Below are 21,779 nucleotides of genomic sequence, written 5' to 3'. Positions count from 1 at the left end.
GACAATCATAGAGAAGCTTTCTGGTTCCTTTCTCTGAACGTACGCTGGAATTTAAAATGTTGAGATAATAATTTTCTTTTCCTCAAGTTCTCCAGCATGCTTAGGAAGCACTCGACGAAGCCCATATCCTTAAACTGTATTTCCACTAACATGTACTGTTGTACAATGGCATCAACGTCTTGGTCACCCGAAGCTTTGCAGTTTATTGGCACTTGACTTCAGGTGACTACAGGTAATACTTGTATTATCTGTTTGCCACTGTATGCCACATATTACCAGTGTCCTATTTATCACTATCAATAGGGTCACGAATGCCTTTAAAGACTTAAGTCTAGGCAGATCAAAGAACCAATTCCATATTCCCATCCTTTTCATTCTTCACCTTGGAACTCTACTCCAAAGACCAATAATTATATCGCTCATGCAAGCAAATTCACTATGCATGTTATAGGATAAGGAATTTAATACAGGATAGACATTATGCAAATGTGGGAATAGCTAAAGACATGAAAGTCCAAAAGAGGGTGTTGGAGGATCAATGCAAAAGTCACCAATCTCTCTTCCTGAAGCTGGTGCAAGTGGACAAACTGGAGCTGGCAGAAAAACCTGAGAAGCCAAGCATGTCTAGCTGTGGAACTAGGATTGTGGAGGTGGTGTGTGGAGGGGATCTGTGGGGAAGATGTTGCCTCCATGTAATCATTACCAGGCATTTGGTGATGGACCTGGGACTGCTGTTGGTCAGCAAGATCAGTAGTCACCTGGAGAAAGATGAAAAACTGGAATTTACCAGGCACCATCATATTAGTCAATGAAGACTCTTAGAAAGCAGTAGCTGCTATTTCACTTCCACCTCCTAAGTTTCTCAAAAGTTCCTCTTTTGGCATATTCTAACCTGAACCCATACAAAGAAGAGGGTTCCAGGAATTGTAGTTCCAACTTAACGAAGTTAACAATAGAACAGTTACATGGTTTCAGTTTTTACATTTTAATCTATGATCCATTTGGAGTTTATCCTTGTGTATAGTAGGAGGTATGGATCTAATTTTTATCTTTTTCCAAAGTATTCAGTTTTCCCCATCAACATTTATTAAAATCTGCTTCAGTGCTTTGAGATGCTACCATTACCATATTCTAAATTTCCTTATGTAGTTGTGTGTGTTCTGGACTTCATATTCCATTCCAGTGTTCTTTTTGTCTGTTCAGACAGTACTACCATGTTGTTCTATTCTAGAAAGTTTATAAAATGTTTTCTTATCTGACAGGGCTAGTCTTCCTTTATAGTTTAAAAGCCTGTATTTAAACCCCATTCTTATCTAACTTCAGCTAGAACCTCACTTACAGCAGTGTTTTACCTTGAATATTAGGAATTATTAATGGAAAGGAGAAATCTGAGATTTAGAGGCCAGTTAGATTTGCCACTGATTACTACGGAGTTTTAGTGAAGGTGAAGGTAATTATTCTTTCCTAGATGGAGTTGAGGGAAGGCAACAGACCAGGCATCAAATGCTAGTACAAATATTACTTTCTTCTCTGGTCTCTTCATCTTGCCTATTTTAGAATAAAAAAATAAAAACAAAACAATAAGGACATTATGAGAATAACTCAAAGAGCAGTAAAGTCTGGACTAAAAGAAAGTGATCTAAGGGCTGGTAGCAGCTTTGCCACTGACATTTCTTGTGACTCTGGGAGAGCTGTTTTATCTCTTTGGGCTTTAATTTCCCACCTGCCATATGAGAGGGCTAGATTAAACATCTCAGTCTTTCCTTTTCTAATATTATATGACTAAACCTCATAATTCTGTGTATCAAAAAGTCCCCTTCCTTGGCAATAACATAAAAGATCACAACTCAAGTTGGAGGTAATCATTAGCTGGTTGTCTATCAGTGAGTATATTTTAGGAGCTTATTGTGTATAAGCTCACATTCCCACTGGAACAATTTAGCATCACAATTCTAGTTTAGAAGTAAATTCTATTTGTGGGGCATAGTGGGGGCCACTTACCTAGTATGCCTCTGAGGGTTCAGGAATTTTACTCACACCCTTATTTCACTATATATAGATAAACACTTCAAGGGATCTCGGCTTCTCCCTAATTCTGTATAGTGTTTAAATTGGAAGATGAGGCCGGGCGTTAGTGGCTCATGCCTGTAATCCCAGCACTTTGGGAGCTGGAGGTGGGTGGATCACTTGAGGTCAGGAGTTCGAGACCAGCCTGGCTGGCATGGTGAAACCCTATCTCTACTAAAAATACATAAATTAGCTGGGTGTGGTGGTGCACACCTATAATCCCAGCTACTCAGGAGGCTGAGGCAGGAGAATCACGTGAACCCAGGAGGCTGAGGTTGCAGTGAGCTGAAATCGTGCCACTGTACTCTAGCCTGGGTGACAGAGGGAGACTCCTTCTCAAAACAAAACAAAACAAACAAAAAAAATTAGAAGATGAGGCTAATGTAATAGAAAGTAGAATTTTAGGTCCTGGTAAGCGGCAGCTCACGCCTGTAATCCTAGCACTTTGGGAGGCCTAGGCAGGCAGATTGCCTGAGCTCAGGAGTTCGAGACCAGCCTGGGCAACACAGTGAAACCCCATCTCTACTAAAATACAAAAAAATTTGGCCAGGTGCGGTGGCTCACGCCTGTAATCCCAGCACTTTGGGAGGCTGAGGCCGGTGGATCACGAGGTCAAGAGATCGAGACCATCCTGGCTAACACGGTGAAACCTGTCTCTACTAAAAAATCCAAAAAATTAGCCGGGCATGGTGGCAGGCACCTATAGTCCCAGCTACTCGGGAGGCTGAGGCAGGAGAACAGCGTGAACCCGGGAGGCGGAGATTGCAGTGAGCCAAGATCGTGCCGCTGCACTCCAGCCTGGGCAACAGAGCAAGACTCTGTCTCAAAAAAAAAAAAAAAAAAAAAATTAATTTGTCAGGTGTGGCAGCAGGTGCCTGTAGTCCCAGCTACTCAGGAGGCTGGAGAATCGCTTGAACCCAGGAGGCAGAAGTTGCAGTGAGCTGAGATCGCGCCACTGCACTCCAGCCTGGGCAACAGAACGAGACTCTGTCTCCAGAAAACAAAAAGGTCCTTTTTCTCTTAAGAATTTTAGTAAATTCTTCCATTGTCATTTAACTCGTGAACTATTAGACTGTAGTATGCATATTAGTTATGGCTTCTTGTGCTCTTGTAACAAATACAATACATGCCTTTGAGTGGTGTGGTGTATTGCTGGTGAGTCTGTAATGTCTGAAGAATACTTGGAATACATATGTCTAACTGGGGAATCAACCTCTGGGTTATTTTTTATCATTTTATTTTATTTTTCATTATTTCACTAGTTGTATAATGGACAGATATTCACATATTAAACAATATGGCAGCATTCTAGAACAGTGTATAAATAATGCATTAATAAAAATGTGTACATTTTGTGAGGTATAGAGATATCTCCCTGTAATGAAGGAAAATTAAAATAATTAAAATATGAGCAAAATTACATGAAGATATATGGTCAAATTTAAAAGCAGTAAATTATGAGAAAAATTATCCGGAATTCTAATATAACTCAATTGGGAGAACTTTAGACTACTCTTTCTGCCAGTGTACTTGATTTTCTTTAAAATTATCACTCAAAAAAATCCAGAATTTTAATGCTTAAATAATATTGAAGAATGAATAATTATAAAGCAACAAGGGAAAAGCAATTGAAAATTAAAATGGAATTTTTTTTTTTTTGAGACAGAGTTTCACTCTTGTTGCCTAGGTTGGAGTGCAATGGTGTGATCTTGGCTCACTGCAACCTCTGCCTCCCGGGTTCAAGCGATTCTCCTGCCTCAGCCTCCTTGAGTAGCTGGGATTACAGGCGCCCGTCACCACACCCAGCTAATTTTTTGTATTTTTAGTAGAGACGGGGTTTCACTATGTTGGCCAGGCTGGTCTTGAACTCCTGACCTCAGGCAGTCCACCCACCTTGGCCTCCCAAAGTGCTGGGATTACAGGGGTGAGCCACTGTGCCCAGCCCTAAAATGGAAAAAATTTAAAATTACTTAGACAATGTGATGTCATCAAAGGAACCCTAAGTAAGAGAAAGAAAAACTATTCATAAACCTGCAAGAGACACTAGTTATTTTATTTATTCATCCATCCGTTCTGTCTTGAGCCACGTACAGGATTCTAGCTGGTGTACCACTCAACTGATTATTTAATTACATTGAGTTGTGGTTTTTTTCATTTATAAGATATACATCATAGTTGGGTTCTGTTGGTTTCAAACAGACATTTGCAAAACAAATGTTAAGAGAAAGGGAGCATATTATGAGGATACATGTACCCTGGAATGGAAACTCCAGCAAGGAGCAACAGCTTTCTCTATGTGATGGACTATCTAGGGTCTCTCTGTCAAGATTGCTGCTGCTTGCTGAGGATTATTCCCTTACCACTAGGCCTTGATATGAACTCCTATGCCTGAAAGCCTGCCCCGTGAGGCCTCTTTTTTTTTTGCATTCTTTTGGCTTTAGATTCACTCTTAACAACCACATTCTTTTAATATTTATTAAATTCCTGAAAGTAGATTAATCTGATTGGGAGCTCTTTTCTTCATTCCAGGTCACAAAATACGTTATTGATCATTCAATTGATTGGCTTTCAGTCAGATGCCCACACCTGACTCAAACAGCTGTGCTGGAGTGGTTGAAATCCTGTGGTACTTCATGAGCAGCTATGGCTCTCAGCAGGGGTGGGATGAAGAAGTGGTTTTCCTTAAAAAAGGCTGTAGGCTGGCATTTCCCCATCACTGTTTGTCTGATAAAAGAAAGCTAATACCTGACTTCCATGGTTGTAGGGTAATCCTTCTAAAAATTATCCACAATTCCCAATTCTCTGCTGCATACTTTCTCAAACATTATGAACTACTGTGGCCCCTAGGTGTGTAAGTCTAGAATAAGTATTTAAGGCTTGTATCAAATCAGAAAGAAAACATCCCTTAAACCTTCACACCATTGATTATTTGTTTCATATTAATAAACCATTGTCATTGTTTTCTTGCTGTTATCAAAGCTGGAATAAGTGTATGTTTAGATGGACAAATGACCTGATGTTTGACTTTGATTCTTTGGAACAACAACTGTCTTCCTTCTAGACATTTATTTTCATGGGCTTTCCTAATGGCCATGCCTGGTCTATTACAGCTGAGTTCCTGACAACTCTTGCATAGCTTCTCCTCACCAGCCATGTGTAAACTGCTAACATTCCACAACCCACATAGGACTTGTAAACCAAATAGAACAAAGAGCAGTTCCCTGCTGTGATCTACAGACACGAGCCACTCTTGTATTAGGTTTATCTTGTGACTCTAGGAGGAGTTAGAAGAGTTATAGATGCAAATTATATATTTTGACCTTTTCAGGATTTGGACTTAAAATTTAAAAATAGGACTCCAGGCTCAATCCCCTGCCTTGTGTTTAAAAACAAAAACAAAACAAAAAACAAAAAACAAACCTTAGTCTCAGATGTTCTGATCTTCTCTTTGTGTTTCCATGTATTAAAGAACTTATCCATGTATTCAGTCCATGTATTAAAGCATTTATCCCATGTGTTAAAGCATTTGTTTACATATCTATCTCCTGCTGTAGACTGTTGGTTCTTCAAGTGCAGAGACTATGCTTAATTTATCTATGCATTCCCACCTTCCAGCTTCGCTTTCTAGCACAGTACCTATACGTGCTAGATATGTAGTCAGTAGTTGTGGCATGAACAGATTGTTGAAAGAAAAGATTGTTGAAAGATGCTAACTTTAGAATATACCTAAATAAGTACCTGGGGATACTTGGGGATAACTTGGGCATCACCCAAGTTATATACTAGTATTTATTATAATTCATACCCATAAAACACTTGATACATTTTTCATCAGTACAGGCTTCCCACATAGGTGCACACATCTCTCTTAAACATTTTGCCAAAACCTCACACACAGAATTGAGTAATGAGGTTAGACTTCCTATTAGATCATTTCTCTTGGCTGAGGAGGATTAAAATCCTGGAATTGAAATGAATGAGAACTCAATAGTTTACAATTATAGAAAATTTTTCTGCCCATACAGAAAAAATTTTGGTTCAACTCACACTTGACTTAATGTTCAGACCCTTCCCAGCTGCTACTATAGGATATACGTCTAAGGGAAAATATCCTATTTCTCTCGAACCTCCCCTAGTCTCTCTCTGTATTCTAAAACATCAGTGTAATTCAGGGAAGGTCCCTGGATGAATCTGGCATGGCATGTAAAGGAAATGTGGAGGAACCTCTTTTGAAGAATCTCCTCTGATGTCCAGGAGAGTAAAAGGGTTGTTTTCTTTTCTGGGCAATGAGAAGACAAAGACCCTTCCCCTCTTTGTGAAGACTCAGTCTTATGTTGTAGTCACCTATGAATGGATTGTAACAAGTCTCATCTGGATCTCTTGAATTTTAATAATCTGCAGAAAGCTTCAGCAGGATCAATAAGCTTTTTACAGCCAACAGATCTCTCTGTGGTATACTGCTCATCCTTGAGAAATTCTGCCTTGGTTTGGCTGGGAGGGGCCTTTCTGTGGCCAGTGATATTTGCTTGCATTCTTTGCTGTATCTCTCGTATAACATACTTCCACTTGGGCTGATGTGACAATTACAAGTAGAAAAGGAGCCTGAATTTTTCTTTGTCAGATTTTGTTACCTTTCACTGTGGAAGTGATGCCGGTCAGAATCTCCTCTTGCAGGATGCAGACTACTGCCACAATGGCTTTTTCCATTCTTTCATTTCCAACTGGTATCTGTCAGCTGGGGACCAAACTGGATAGCAGGTTCCCACTATTCAAATATTCTGCTTGGAGACGAGACACATTGCATGTGTGCATTCTATTTATTACTACTTCATGAAGCGGTCATTAGAAATGGAATTTTGCCCTTTTTAGATTTTTTTTTTTTTTAATTTAAGCACCTCAAAATGTTTTAAAGAACTGTAATTCTCAAAATCCTTTCATAGAGAAAGGAACACATCATTATTTCTGTCTGGTAGCAGTGGACATTTCTGGGCAGTTATGCTGTGTCTAACCCACAGAGCTCAGAATGAGGCTTGAGTTACTACTCTGAATGCTGGATGACTGTTCTTAACTCCTGATTCATATGCTTGTAGAATTGAAAGGGGTGGTGGGGAATAAGCTTTTAAGACTAGCAGCTCTTAGGAAGCTGCTTGTTGCCTCCATATTACTAGTCTATAACAAGAATTGTTTTGAGGACCTCCCTTGACTTTATATAGCCTCAAATATATTGTTAAAATAGAAGGATAACAAAATAGTGAAATTAGTTGAATCTGGAGTACTTGAAAAAGCTCGTTGCTTCCATGTTTTATTTATCTACACTAGAATAGGTCTATAAGGTTGAACTGAATAGTTTTGGAGTCAGCTTTTTGCTGGCAACAGTTGATAGCAGTTCATTATGATGGCTGCTAAAAGTTAAGGATGTTCTTGATCCACTTGGTCTCTTTTTATTTTAGCTGGCTTCACTTAATTTTTTTGGTTTGTATTATTAAAGCCAAATGGAGAACTTACTTATTCTGTGTGTGATTTTTAAAAACAGTAGATAGTCTACCCAGAACTACAAAATTAGCTTACTTTTTCCCTTGAAATTGACTTTATTTTCCTATTGGAGAGGATGTAGTTTTTTTGTTTGTTTGTTTGTTTGTTTTTTGAGATGGAGTCTCGCTGTGTCACCCAGGCTGGAGTGCAGTGGCACAGTCTCGGCTCACTGCAACCTCCACCTCCCAGGTTCGAGCGATTCTCCTGCCTCAGCCTCCTGAGTAGTTGGGACTACAGGCGTGTGCCACCACGCCTGGCTAATTTTCTGTATTTTTAGTAGAGACAGGGTTTCACCGTGTTGGCCAGGATGGTCTCGATCTCCTGACCTTGTGATCTGCCTGCCTCAGGCTCCCAAAATTGTGGGATTACAAGCGTGAGCCACCACGCCTGCCCGGGGTGTAGTTTTTTAAACAATCTAGAAAATATTTATATTCCATTTATTGATTTAAAGAAAAAATTTTAAAAGTTCCTAGCAATGAAAGGATCTTCAGTGTCTTAGAGTGACCTTACTCAGATCTTGAGTGAAGTCTAAACATGTGTGTGTGTTTTTTGTTTTTGTTTTTGATGGAGTCCTGTTCTGTCGCCCAGGCTGGAGTGCAGTGGTGCAATCTTGGCTCACTGCAACCTCTGCCCCCAGGGTTCTAGCAATTCTCCGGCCTCAGCCTCCTGGGTAGCTGGGATTACAGGTGCACACCACCACGCCCAGCTAATTTTTGTATTTTTAGTAAAGACGGGGTTTCGCCATGTTGGTCAGGCTGATCTTGAACTCCTGACCTCAGGTAATCCCCCTGCCTTGGCCTTCCAAAGTGCTGGGATTACAGGCGTCAGCCACCGCCCCTGGCCAAACGTGTATTTTTAAAATTTATTTTTATTGTGGTAAAACATACAATAACAAAATTTACTATTTTAACCATTTTAGCTATACAGTTCAGTGACATTAAATATTTTAACATCATTTTGCAACTGCTATCACTATCCATCTCCAGAACAATTTCATTTTCCCAACTTGAATTTTGTGCCTATTAAACAGTCAACTCCTCATTCTCCTTTCCCCCTCAGCCTCTAGCAACCATCATGCTCCTTTCTATCTCTGTGAATTTGTTTACTGTGGGTATCTCGTATTAGTGGAATCATACAGTATGTGTCCTTTTGTGTCTGCCTTATTTCACTTTTAATGTCTTCAAGGTTTATTCATGTAGCATGCATCAGCATTTCCTTCTTTCTGAAGTCTGAATAATATTTTATTGTATGTATATACCACATTTTGTTTATCCATTCATCTATAATGGACATTTGGGTTGCTTTCACCTTTGGGCTATTGTGAATAATGCTGCTATAAACATGGACATGCAAATATCTATTTGAGGTCCTGCTTTCAGTTCTTTTGGGTATATACCCAGGAGTAGAATTGCTGAATCATATGGTAATTCTATAGGTAACTTTTTGAGGAACTGCCATACTGTTTTTTACAATGGTTGTACCATTTTACATTCCCACTAGCAGTGCACAAGGGTTCCAATTTCTCTATATCCTTGCTAACACTTGTTTACTTTTTTTTCAAATCTGTAATAACATCCTAATGAGTGTGAAGTGGTATCTCATTGTGGTTTTGATTTGCATTTTCCTAATGACTAGTGATATTAAATAGATACTTAATATGTGCTTATTAGCTATTTATGTATCTTGTTTGGAGAAATGTCTTCAAGTTCTAAGTCCATTTTTGAATTGGGTTGTGGTGGGTTGTAGGAGTTCTTTACATATTCTGGATATAAATCCCTTTTTAGGTATATTTGCAAATATTTTGTTCCATTTTGTGTGTTGTCTTTTTCTTCTTTGGTAGTGACCTTCGATACACAAAAGTTATTAATTTTGATAAAGTTCAGCTCATTGAGTTTTAGCTGTGTCACTCGTGCTATTGGTGTCATATTTAAGAAAGCACTGCAGAATCCAATGTCATGAAGCGTTTCCTCAATGTTTTATTCTAAGAGTTTTATAGTTTTAGCTCTTGAGTTTAGGTCTTTCATCCATTTTGAGTTGATTTTTATATATGGTGTAAGGTAAAGATTCACTTCATTCTTTGAGAGGCCAGGGTCAGAGGATCACTTGAGGCCAAGAGTTTGAGATCAGCCTGGGCAATATAGTGAGACCCCATCTCTAAAAAAATAGAAATAAAATAAAAATTAGCCGAGCATGCAGGTGTGCATCTGTAGTCCCAGCTACTTGAGAACCTCAGGTGGGAAGATCATTTGAGCCAGTAGTTTGAGGTTACAGTGAGTTATGATTGCTCTACTGCACTCCAGCCTGGGTGACAGAGTGAGACCCTGTCACAAAACAAAACAAAACAAAAAATAAACAGATGACCTGAATAGTCCTGTAGAATGGATAAACTGGACTTCATCAAAATAATAACTTCTGCTCTTTGAAAGATATAACTGAAAAATAAAAGGAAATAAATACCACAGTTTAAAACTTGACAAAAGAGTTGAACAGATACTTGGTGAAACAATGGCACTGAGTGACAAAAACAACATTAAAAAATGCTCAACATCAGCCGGGTGCGGTGGCTCACGTCTGTAATCCCAACACTTTGGGAGGCCAAGGCGGGTGGATCAATTGAGGTCAGGAGTTAAAAAGCAGCCTGGCCAATATGGTGAAACCCTGTCTCTACTAAAAAATACATAAATTAGCCAAGTGCGGTAGCGCCCACCTGTAGTCACAGCTACTCGGAAGGCTGAGGTGGGAGAATCCCGTGAACCTGGGAGGCAGAAGTTGCAGTGAGCCGAGATTGCACCACTGCACTCCAGCCTGGAAAGACAGAGTGAGACTCTGTCTCATAAAAAGAGAAGAGAAAAGAAAAGAAGAGAACAGAAAAAGCTCAACATCAATAGTATTTAGGGAAATGCAAATTTAAACCACAGTGAGCAAGCCTACATGCCCATTAGAATGGCTAAAATTAAAAACACTGACCACACTGAGTTTTGGCAAGGATATGGAAGAACTAGAACTCCCCATACACTGCTGCTGAGAATGCAAAGTTGTACCACCACTTTGGAAAACAGTTTGGCAGTTTCCTACAAAGTGAAACACATACCTACCACATGAGTGAACCATTTCACTCCTACAAATTTGCACTAGCGAAAAGAAAGCATATGTCTATACAAAGATTTGTACATGAACGTTCATAGCAGCTTTATCTATAATAGCCCAAAACTGGAAACAATCCAAATATCCATTAGCAGGTGAATGGATAAACAAAGTGTGGTAGTATATCCAAACAACAGAATACTTCTCACTAATAAAAAGGAACAAACTACTAATACATGTAACAACATGGTTGAATCTCAAAATAATTATGTTGCATGAAAAAAGCCCAACAAAGACAGAGTATATACAAAATGATTTCACTTATATGAAGCTCTACAAAATGCAAACTAATCTTTAGGCATAGAAAGCAAATCAGTGGTTGCCTGGTAATAGGGGTAAGGAGGTAGGACAAAAAGTAGGGAGTGCAAAGGGGCATGAGAAAAATTTTGGGAGGTGGATGGGGTATGTTCACTATGTTGCCTGCCATGGTGATTTTACAAGTGTACACATATGTCAGAGCTTACAAGTTGTACACTTCAATATATGTTATTTATTTTTTTGTCAGTTACCTCAGTAAATAAATTGCATGCTATTTTCAATTATCTGTGCAATTCTACCTTTCTTTAGGTCATTATTATTTCTTTTTGTAATTGTGTTGCTGTTTGTCTGTGGCAGAAAATTTGATCTCAATTTGAAGAGTTGGAGACATTTCCATTGGTGCAAGCAGGAATGGGTAACTTGGGAAAATGGAATGAAACTTTGAAGCACCATTGTTTTTCTTTTCTTCTTCTTTCTTCTTTCTTCTTCTTCTTCTTCTTTTTTTTTTTTTTTTTTGACAGAATCTCTCACTCTGTTGCCCGGGCTGGAGTACAGTGGCATGATCTCGGCTCACTGCAACCTCCGCCTTTCGGGTTCAAGCAATTCTTCTGCCTCAGCCTACCGAGTAGCTGGGACTACATGCATGCACCATCATGCCTGGCCAATTTTTGTATTTTTAGTAGAGATGGGTTTTCACTATGTTGGCCAGGCTGGTCTCGAACTCCTGACCTCAGGTAATTCACCCACCTTGGCCTCCCAAAGTGCTGGGATTACAGGTGAGCCACTGCACCCAGCCAGCGCCATTGTTTTTCTATGAGATGTGGAAGTAGTCTGTAAGGTTTATTATTTGATTGTTAATGGATAGCCTGTTTAAGGAGCATGGGATCTGGAGGCATAACAAATTGTGCTTTGCCATTTACTGGTTCTTACTAACATTGGGAAAGCTGCCGAATTTTTAAGTGATAGTTATATATCTCAGGGTTGAGGACAATCATTATGAACATATTTTGGTCAAGAATCAGTTGTTTTAAGTGAATAAACCTTCTTAAACTAGTTTAAGCAAAAAAGGGAATGTAGTCACACTATGTAGAGGTATCTAATGAATGCTGGGGCAAGAAGTTCAGCTGGGGCCTCAGGAGGAACTGTAGAATGAAGGGTGAGATCACTTTCTTACATTTGCTTCTCATCAGTCATCTCCCTGCCCCCATGACCCCCTCCACCAGCCCATTTAGCTCAGAAACTTCTGTTTCTCTGTGCATATGGACCAAATACGTATCCATTCTGGACCTAGCCCTATATCAGTTTCTAGCTCCCAGAATTGATTGCCAGCTCCTAGTTTTCAGCAGAAACTTTCTAGAGTTCCTGAGACCTGATAACAAATTCTTGAGAGGTTATTTGACTGGCTTACTTGGGTTCTAGGGTCCATCAAGGTATTAAGAACCATGAAGGGAAGGGTGGTCATATAACCTACTCACTAGCGGTTTGGGAACAGAACAGCCCTTGAGAAGGGCTGTATAAGACAGGCACATTGAATACTACATGTGCTATGGAACCTTGGTATTCTGTGGACCAGCAACATCAGCATCACCTGGGAGTTGGTGAGGGATGCAGAATCTCAGATCCTGCCCCAGACCTACTGCATTTTAACATGACACAGGCACCTTAAAGCTCAAGAAGCACTGCTATAGAGAAGGGTTTCTCCACCTCAGCACTGCTGACATGTGGTCCTGGGTCCTCCTTTATTGTGGGGGTCTGTTCTGTGCATCGTAGGATGATTAGCAGTATCACTGACCTCTGCCCACTAGTTGCTAGTAGCAACTCTTGTACCACAAGTTGTGACAACTAAACATGTCTCCAGATGTTGCCAGATGTCCCTGGAGGGAGGAAATTGCCCTAGTTGAGAATCATTGCTATGGAGGATGAAATGAAATAACATATGAACTGTTTTATAAACTGTTAATCTGTACAAATATTAGTCAGTCTCATGGGATTTGCCCTCCAAAATCCAAAGCCCATGTACAAGGGTAGGTTTAATATCAGGCTTTTGTGAGTTTTTATTTCTTTATAATGTCAGGTTTTATAACTTTCTTGTGAACTTTACTATATTAATTTAGAAAGCCATTTCTTTTCATTTTCCATTTTTGAGATATAGTGGAAAAATGTTTATTCACGTAGGTACCATGTACACATTAAATCTTGAACCTAGCCACTTGTGTAATTGTGCTTGTTTTCTATAAAATACCTTCTGTTATTGAACAGTGAGACCTTTTCAGAGAAATCTCTTTGGGAAGTTCAGGCTATAATCATTCAGGATGTTCCACTGCTGTGGCCAACTGTGGGGATGCAAAAACAGATCAAATCCAGTTCAGATAATTAAGTTCTAAAACACAGATGTTTGAAGCTCATCAAAATAGATTATAAAAGCCGAAATCATTATAGTAGCTTCCTGTAAACGTTTAACAATGAATAGTAGAAGTAAATATTTTCTCAATTTCATTTTCTTCTTTTGAAGAAGAAACCAAAGTATCCTTTCCAGAGGGACTTTTCTGGCTTCACCTAATGTGGAGTAAAAGTTTCTTTTTCACATCCTTTGCTTCTTATGCTACTGTATAAATTCTTTTCTGAAAGGAAGGAGCCTATTGCAGTAAGCACATTGATATGTTCTCAATGAGTATTTGTGGGATGGAAAGAAGGAAGGATCAAAGAGCAAGCAGACAAGCCAGGATGCTGCCTGACATGCTGGCTCTGGCTGCCCCTCTCCATGGAACACAACTGTTGTGTTCAGTGTCATGCTGAGAGCGTCTGGACAGAAGGGCCTTTCAGTTCCTGGATGGTTTCTCTCCAAAAGTCTGACTCTAAGGACATATTAAGCAAATTAATTCCCTTTTTGTCAGCATACCTAATGCTTGTCCCTCATTATGAATGGAGTTCCTTCATTGTCTTAGGCCAAAGAGCCATTTTAAAACATGGATCTGTGCATAGTTTAAACTAAAATGAAAAGATATGTGCATAATTTGTTCCCATTTCTAGAGTTTAATATCCATATTAAAAGGCTGAAAAGGGCTTGTACAGATCAGCTCAGGCCTTGTTTCTAGCCACTCCTTGTTGGGGTCACCTGGAGTATAAACAATTGGATTTGAAAGATTCATTTCAACTTAAAATCTTTCACCATAGAAGAGAATTGACTGATACGGTTGTGCATGTCTGAGGATGATGAATAGCCCTTTTCTCTCTCGCCCAATAGGAGGTGGATAGCTTCTGAACATTTCTTAATGCAGAACTCAATAGCCAGCCTCAGAAGTAGTAATTGCTGGATCTGTGATCCAACTTTGTGTGTGTGTGTTAGGTTTACTCATTAAAGTCTCACATGCAAGGGCAGAAGGAAGCCATTCTCACTGCAGAATGAATTTTAAAGAGGAAATACTTTTAGTGTAGCTTTAGACATTAAGATACCAAGTGCCAAGACATGTTTTTCTTGTCAGCAAAAGGATAGGGACTTAAAATCACCTTCGGGTCATGTAGGTTTTCTGGGTTACCTACAGTGGCAGCCATGAACTAAACTTGGGATTTTCCCTCTTTTGAAAACATGTGGGTGTTGTGTTCTGCTTTACCTCTCACATCTGGTGATCAGAGCTCTAGGTCAACAGGGGAAATTTCTGACTGTACATGCAGATTTGCAGTTTGTCCATAAAAGATTTAGTGCTGTTTTTTCAGCCCTCTATGTCAGGCTTCAGCTGCATCAATGCTCATTAAAGAGCAGCAGCTAGGTGAACCCAGGCATATACACAGAGCTCCCATCAATATTGCAAGAAGTGGGTGTATAGCAGGCGGAAATGGAGGTGAGAGTTGGGGCACAAAATTAGGCTCCTAAGGCAAGATCAATAAAGCATTATTTAACTACTTCCTGCGTTTGTTTTTTATCGAGTAACCACTAAATGCCAGCCACTATTCCAGGTGCAAAGGATACAAAGTTGAATGGATAGATATGGTCCTTTCCTTCTCATATTCATAGTCTGTTAGGTTGAAGACACACAAAATAAACAATCATAACTTGATGATAAGTGCCACAATAGAGGTCTGGACAGTGGACACATTTCACAGAGAAAGTAACATGTGGACTAGGTCTTGAGAAGTTAAGTAGAATTCTCTAGTTAGAGGCAGAGGAGATAGGGCACTTTAGGGAAAGTAAACAGAGGTTGTCTCAGAAGCATGCAAGTCCATGCCATGTTTAGGACACAGCAGGGTGTTCCAGTGGTTTCAGTCTAAGGAGTGTCAACCATGCAGGGGGACAAGACTAGATGGGCAGACTGAGGCTGTGTTATCATGGGGTTCATACCATACTGTGGATTTAGAATCTACCCAGTGTCCTAAGCAATGAGAAACTATCAAAGCCAGTTCCTGTCTTCTCTTGCTTAGCTCCCAACACCAGTACCTTAAAGTTCGGCTTCACCTAGTCAATCCCTGACCAGGTGAGTCTCTGGAGCAAAGGTAGCCCTGGGTTATTAGCTATTGGAATTTAGAATTAGTCTTGCTACCCTAAACTGTGGTATATCCAGACACTCATAAGCTCCCTGAGCTCAGTTACTGGACCCTCACTTTGTCCTTGTTCTCCTGATTTTTGTGACTAGGCTTTTGCTTGCTTTTCTGATTAGCCTTCCAATTCCCAGTACTGGAGCTAGAGTCCAGACACTGAGTCTGTCTCTTATCAGTCCTCTTCCTTCTCCTAGGGCCTGTATTCTTCTTTCCATATTCCAGCTGCATGCTGGGATCCTGCTCCAACTAACAACTTTCCTGGAGCCACACCATCATCACCTGCTCGTTGTGAGTCCCTTGTTAACTCTTACAGTTGTATCCATCCTACCAAATCAGACTTCTTTATCTGTACTATCTCACCTTTATCCACATTTGTTGCCTCCCAATGGATATAGATTTAGATGATACTAGGCCTGTATTCCTTCTCTCCATACTGTCAAGCTCATTCATTTTCCTCACCCTATTCTTGACTTGTTTCACATTTTTCCTATTCTTTACTAGTCACACTGCATGCTCCAGCATGTCTGTGGCAAACATACTCTTAAGGTGGTCCCCATGATTCCTGCCTTTCTTCATGCCCTTGTGTGATCCGTTTCCCTTGAGTATGGATGGGTCCTGTGACTTGCTTCTAACCAATAGAACATGGCAAAAGTGACAGAATATACATTATTTTGCGTATATGATTATGTTATGTAAGATTGTAGCCCTCATCTTGCTGGAGTCTCTCTCTCCCTTGCTGGCTATGAGGTAGCAAGTAGCTATACTGGGGAACCCCATGTGGCAAAGAACTTCAGGTGGCTTTGAGGAGCTGAGGGCAGTCTCCCCTGACAGCCAGCAAAAAACTGAAGCTCTCAGTTCTACAATTGCAAGGAACTGAATGCTGTCAACAACCACACAAGCAGGGAAGCAGATCCTCCTCAAATTGAGCCTCCACCTGAGAACCAGGTCTAGTTGACACCATGATTGCAGCCTTGCAGAGGACCCGGTGAAGCTATGCCTGGCCTCCTTACTCACAGAACTGTGAGATAATAAATAGGTGTTATTTTAAGCTACTGAAACTGTGGAAATATTGTTACTCAGCAATAGATAACTAATACAATGTCTCAGTGGAGCAAAACAACATATAGCAATTAGAATATCTGTTCTGGCTAAATGCTTAGCATCTGGTAATTAGATGTGCAATTGTGCTTTATCAGACATTTTTTCTCTCTCCTACTAACATTCCTAAGGAAATGGGAAATTTCTATTTTCTACATGGAATTGGTTCATCACCTTAATTGTCTCATTCCTGAAACAGGTGTCCTAGATAAAGGACACCAGATGGGATCCAGCAGCTGGAGTAGGAAAACTCTGGAATCACAGAGACTCTGTTGAGTGTAACCTTGTGTGTAATAGAGGACAAAGAAAAAATAAAAGAATTCTTAAAGATTTTCTTGAGAGTGTTCAAAAGGAGTTAGTGGTGTCTAAAGTATAGTGATAAATGGTTCAGGATGAATGTTTATCATCCCTTTTGAAATTGAGACACTTTACAAAGGTTTACTGGCAGAAAATACAAACATTTTCTAACGCATTTTTCAAATCTCTCAGTTTCATAACAGTATTAGGTTGATCTGTTATTTATGCATCATTCTCATATTAATTTTCCCATTTTGTTCTTTTGATCGTCAGTCATTTAACCTCTCTTGATCTTTGGTTAGGTGTCAAAATGGGATAATCTCTCATTTTATGTAGGGGAGAGTTAAAAATAAAATTTTGTGAACACCTACTGAGTACTTTGCTACTTGTTTTGCATCTCCTATGAGCTTCTCCACAGTAGGTCTATGAAATGGCTATTTTTTTTCTTTCTTTTTCTTTTTTTTTTTAACAAAGTCTTGCTCTGTCGCCCAGGCTGGAGTGCAATGGTGCGATCTTGGCTCACTGCAACCCCTGCCTCCAGGTTCAAGCAATTCTTGTGTCTCAGCTTCCCGAGTAGCTGGGATTACAGGCACCCGCCACCACGCCTGGTTAATTTTTGTATTTTTAGTAGAGACAGGATTTCATCATGTTGGTCAGGCTGGTCTCGAACTCTTGACCTCAGGCAATCCACCTGCCTCGGCCTCCCAAAGTGTTGGGATTACAGGCGTGAGCCACCACGCCCAGACGAAATGGGTATTTTTTTTCTTTATGTTTGTTAAGTGAGCAAACCAAGGCCAAGAGAGGTTAAGTAATGTGCCCAAGTACACAGCTAGTAAGTCTCAGAGTCAGAACTTAATCCCACTGACTTCAAAAATGTCTTTCCATGACATCAGTGGTTCTCAAAGTATGGTTCATGGATTCCTTGGGGTTCCTGAGATCCTTTCAGGGAATCCATGAGGTCACAACTATTTTCATAATAATACTAAGATATTATTTGTCTTTTTTTTTTTTTTTTTTTTTTACTGTGTTGGTGTTTTCACTGATGGTATAAAAGCAATGGTGGGAAAAACTGCTGGAGCCTTAACATGAATCTGGACAGTGGCACCAAGCTGCACTAGAAGTCGTTGTATTTTTGACTGCCATAAACTTGAAGTTAAAAGGGCTGGAGTGGGGTGGGGTGGGAGAGCCAGTTTGACTTAAAAATTTCCTCAATGAAGCTATTATAAGCATTAATTTTAATAAATCTCAACCCTTGAGTAGGTCTTTTTAGTATTCGTAGTGATTGAATGGGTAGTACACGTAAAGCACCTGTGTTGCATACCAACTAAGCACTGTGGTTGTCTAAAAGAAAGGTGCTTGTGCACTTGAGTTGTGAACTGAGTGGGTATTTTTTATAGAACTTTTTTTTTTATGTGAAAGAATGACTGAAGAAAACTGTGGTTTTTCCAGACTTAATATTTGGAGAAATTTTATCAAAACTGAATGAGTGAAAAAAACTGAATGAGTGGGCCTGTCACTTCAAGGAAAACAGTATTTGCTGCCAATTCATGCTTTTAAGGGAAAGGTAGAGTTTGGGGAAGCTTGTATTTACCACCGTGACTGTGAGAGCTTGACAACTTCCCAACACTTGTTTTCTTGATGAAGTGGTGGTGAGTTTTTGATATTGTATAATGAAATTGTCAACATTTGGAAGATCTGTAGCCTTACTGAGCAATATTTTCCAATAGCCAATGCATAATGTTATAAAATTATGAGTGGGCAAAAGAGCCACTGAAAGTGCAAGATAAACCAATGCATTTCAGAGTAAGAGAGTACAGAAAGTTCATTGATACAGTCTTAGATTCCACATTGCAGCTAACCTTAAAAAAATAGCATGTGTCAAGTTTTGGTATAATGGTAAAGAATGATATTCACATCATCTGTTTTCCAATTACATATCTATGTGAGCCTGTTTTTAAAAAATACATATTTCAACCAAAACAACATATTTCAACAGATTAAATGCAGAAGCAGATAAGAAAATCCAGTTGTCTTCTATTAAGCAAAAACATTAAGGATTTTAAAAAGTGTAAAGTGATGCCATTCCTTTCCTTATTTTGTTGTTGTTTTAAAGGATATACTTTTCATAAAAATGTCTTATTTATATTAGCATGTAAAGGATGTATAATTCTCATGGGTTAACAAATATTCAAAAATTCTAATTTCTTATACATTAAATATTGTTATGCACTGCATAACCCACATAAACAAAAGTTTGTTGGAGTTTACTTATTAAGTATATAAATGATCCCGAGACCAAAAAGTGTGTTTAGAACTGATGCATTATACTGTGTTGCTACTTGTTCTTACTTGCCTATCCTGAAACTAAAATAAAATATTATAAGCAGACTAACTTGATAAGTTACTTTAAAGACGCATATCATTTCACTAATGACAATAAATGTGCTTTGCCTTTATCCTGTTAGCCTTGATTTTGCTGTTGGAAAATAAATTTCCTGATATTAGGAGATTATATACAGTTATCATTTTCCTCTATCACCACAATTCCTTTATACTAAATGGAATCCAGAAATCAGATGTGACTTGGCTGAACTGATATAATAGGTATATGGCAAAACTCATTGGATATTTATGTCTGAATTTATTGTAAGGTCAGTTGTAGATTTTTCTGGCAATCTAGATGTTTCTGGCACTCAGTTTTTTATTTTTAGTTTTTGCATGTATATAGTGGGTGTATATATTATAGCATACATGAGACCTTTTGATATGCAATGTGTATCTTGTGTAGTCATTAACACTCAGCTATTAGGAGAGATGGCTTCTCTGACTTGGACCATTTAATACCACCTAATGAATATGCTGTAACTTGCTATAGCAAATCTCTTGCCTATATCTGAGGGTATTTGTTATTTTCTCCACACTGAAGCTGAACGTTTCATCACATGAAATGTTTATTATTGAAAATAAGGCTGGGTGTGGTGGCTCATGCCTGTACTCCCAGCACTTTGGGAGGCTGAGGCAGGATGATCGCTTGAGCCCAGGAGAAAACTAGCCTGGGCAACACAGGAAGACCCTGTCTCTACAAAAAATAAAAAATTGCCAAGCATGATGGCATGTGCCTGTGATCTGAGCTACTTGGAAGGCTGAGGTGGGAGGATCACTTGTGCCTGGGAGATTGAGGCTGCAGTAAGATGTGATCACGCTACTGTACTTCAGTCTGGGTGACAGAGTGAGACTGTGTCTCTAAAAAAAAATTTTTCAAACTGAAAAAAATTTATTGCCATCAACATCATTAGAGGACCTCAGGATCAATAATGATTATGATATTGCTGCACCTTTGTACATGTTGTCAATATCCTTTCCTCCTTATTGACTGCCTCTTGCTTTGTTTTTTTAACCTTTCTTTTGTATGTAAATGAGACTGTCATGTAAATTCAGTTCACTAGAATTACATGTAGCAAAGATGATATAAACACAATCTATTCCTTACTACTCCCCAGTTTACAACACATAAGTCATGTGTTAACATGTCTCTCACTCCAAATACCTTATGGCTAAAGGAGAGTTAGACTTATTAATGAATTTGTGCACCAAAGGTTCAGTCCAAGCTCACCTCCTCTTTGAAGGCTTTTCTTACTTTCTTTGCACTCCCACTCATTGAACACAGTCCAAGTTGAATCGACCACTCCTTCCTGCATGCCCTGATGATATGGACTTCTTTCAAATCAGCTATGATAGTTACTATACTAGTTATATGTCAGGTCTTCATAGTGTACTCTAAGCCTTTCAAAGACAGAGACCATTTCTCATTCATTCATTCTGCAAATGTTGAGTGCTTCTCTGTCTCATTGCTGTGCTAGGTGCTGAGGATGGAGCAATGAGTGACCCAAAGTGCATCTCCTCTCAGAATTTAGGCTTATGTGTCTCTAATGCCTAGCCCTATAGGTTCTGCTATATAGTAAGGGCTTAACAAATGTCTGTTACATGGTGTAGGATGCTTTTCATTCACAATACTTTTTGGTATTTAATTTTTAAGCAAGTCAAAATTTAATGAGCCTGTACTTTGTGCAAATATGGCTTTTTTCTCTCTGATTTCAAGAAAACCATTGTATCTAAGACTAATAAAAGTTAATGAAAACATGCCTTATATTTGCACCATTACTAATGATTTAAAAATATTATTCCATGCTTATTTCTTTTGATTGTTATAGTAACCATAAGATCAGTAAGAAAGATGGTTTTGTCCTCATTTTGCATATGAGTGACGGAACATCACTAGAATCCTAGTCTTCTGATTCAACACCAACTCACCTACATTCACAAACACATCCTCTCTCTCTCTCTCTCACACACACACACACATACACACACACACACATCACGTGTGCATGCTTTAAAATCATTTTAGGGATTTGTCAAGATAAGCTTGCTTTTATTTCCATAGAGATGAATTCTATAATGAAGTTACTTTTATACAGAAGAAAATTTATCACCAAATAAGAGGGCAAGGAACAGAGAGGGCAGAGGAGGCATTATTTTCTACAGCAAAACCCAATTAATATGATCCATCATTGGAACCTCTACCTTCTTTTCATAGTGTGTGAGATAGTAGCACAGAGGTTGCAGTTGTGAATGAGCATGGAAACTCAGTGCTTGAAGGCACCATGCAGACCATCTGATCCGGTCTTCTTCTTTATTTATTTATTATTATACTTTAAGATCAAGGGTACATGTGCACAATGTGCAGGTTTGTTACATATGTACATATGTCCCATGTTGGTATGCTGCACCCATTAACTCGTCATTTACATTAGGTATATCTCCTAATGCTATCCCTCCCCCCCCCCCCC

At 39.2% G+C, this 21,779-nt stretch overlaps 1 protein-coding gene and 1 non-coding gene across 5 annotated transcripts in view; both read left to right on the top strand.

Annotated features, from left to right (window-relative positions):
• The window catches only part of TTC28 (tetratricopeptide repeat domain 28), a 738,720-nt gene that overhangs the window by 464,739 nt on the left and 252,202 nt on the right, over positions 1-21,779 (top strand). The window lies entirely within an intron of this gene.
• On the top strand, positions 4,007-4,074 carry LOC116459504 (small nucleolar RNA SNORD42). Its single transcript, XR_004245558.1, has one exon. It is a non-coding gene; the product is annotated as a small nucleolar RNA SNORD42 (small nucleolar RNA).

This window comes from Hylobates moloch, unplaced genomic scaffold, assembly GCF_009828535.3.
Source record: "Hylobates moloch isolate HMO894 unplaced genomic scaffold, HMol_V3 SCAFFOLD_19, whole genome shotgun sequence".
Lineage (NCBI taxonomy): Eukaryota > Metazoa > Chordata > Mammalia > Primates > Hylobatidae > Hylobates > Hylobates moloch.
Note: the sequence above shows the minus strand (reverse complement) of the source record. Positions and strands in the feature narration are given on the sequence as shown.